This window comes from Acyrthosiphon pisum, unplaced genomic scaffold, assembly GCF_005508785.2.
Source record: "Acyrthosiphon pisum isolate AL4f unplaced genomic scaffold, pea_aphid_22Mar2018_4r6ur Scaffold_21539;HRSCAF=24201, whole genome shotgun sequence".
Classification (NCBI taxonomy): Eukaryota; Metazoa; Arthropoda; class Insecta; order Hemiptera; family Aphididae; genus Acyrthosiphon; species Acyrthosiphon pisum.
This window is the reverse complement of record NW_021771017.1, coordinates 1-1,498: the sequence shown is the minus strand read 5'-3', so window position 1 is coordinate 1,498 and position 1,498 is coordinate 1. Positions and strand designations below refer to the sequence as shown.

Here is a 1,498-nt window from a genome sequence, read left to right as displayed (position 1 = left end):
ATAATTATGGTTTTTCGCGCATGTTCTTCTAGACACGAAATAAATAATAGAAAACGTATAACAATCTCGAATAACACTATATTTTTTTACGTTTTTCTTCGCCGTTTGCACCTCGCTCGGTAGCACGGTTCGGCCTCGTATGTGATTACGTTGCGTTTCATATATTTCGAGTTTCGAGTGGCTATATTGTAATGTATATTGTCGAGTATATTGTAATATTGTAATGAACTCTCTGGTAGTTTTCCGACAAACGTTTCTTAAACTGTCGTAAACACGACTGACGATTATGACCGAACGCTACCAAACGGAATACCTAGTTTAATTGGTGCGCCGGATAAGACTGCAATCACTACTAATACTGAAACATCGTCGATTATAAGTCTGACGGAAAAGCAATTTGTACAGGTATGTATAGTTAATAGTATTTTCATATACACACGGCGTGGTCACTCGCTCTCCGCGCTCTCTCAGACAAATAAAATCGAAAACATCCCTCGACGCTGTTTATTATTTAGGATTTGAGCTACTGTGGATTTAAACTAAAATTAAATTATATAAGCAAGTAACTATCTACATGTTAATTAAAACAAATTAATCAATTATAAATAGTTGTGATTTATGGTCTCGTCGCTTGTGTTGAAACTAGGTAGGTACAATGCATTTTGTAATAACTAATCACTACTCCTAAAAAGTAGGTAACTTACGAGGTAACTTATTAGTGTACAATGGTGGAAATAACCTAAACAATAAATAGGTAATCAATAAATGTAGGACAATGTTTATACACTCAACATAGTTAATACTGAAGTGAAAATACAAATTTTTTAATATTAGATATAAATGCACATTTATTATCAAGAAAAATGTATGTGTGTTTTGAATTTCCTATACTATATTTTATAATATAATATTAAAATGGGTAAATTGTAATACAAGTACATACTAAGTTTTAAATAATATAATTATGTAGGTTTAATATTCTATAACAATGATACACTACGTGCCCATTGCAGCGTACCTATCACTTTCAATCACCAATATCTCTTATTGTGGTCCACGCTAATAAAAATACTTGTAAATTAATGATAGCACCTATTCAAGATATATGTTTATATTTAAAACTTCATTCATAGATATTTAACTTTCAATGTTGAAACATATAACATTTTTATTGGTTAAAAACAGTATTAGGTAGTTAAATAAGCAAATTAAAGCGGTTTTTTAATAAAAGTTATTATTTAAAATATATGCCTTAAACTTAAACATTGTATTTCTTATCTCATGCTGATACTTTTTTTTTTCAGAACAAAAATGCACAAGTCTACCAAAAAGTGTATCAATAACCTATATAGGGATGTTTTTGTAGTCGTTAAATAAGCAAATTAAAGCGGTTTTTTAATAAAAGTTATTATTTAAAATATATGCCTTAAACTTAAACATTGTATTTCTTATCTCATGCTGATACTTTTTTTTTCAGAACAAAAATGCACAAGTCTAC

The 1,498-nt window shown here is 29.3% G+C and overlaps 1 long non-coding RNA gene across 1 annotated transcript; it reads left to right on the top strand.

The window, feature by feature from the left end:
• The first annotated feature begins 20 nt into the window (after positions 1-20).
• Positions 21-1,404, top strand: LOC115034922. The gene is made up of 2 exons (XR_003840136.1): positions 21-405; positions 1,305-1,404. It is a non-coding gene; the product is annotated as an uncharacterized LOC115034922 (long non-coding RNA).
• Positions 1,405-1,498: the final 94 nt, after the last annotated feature.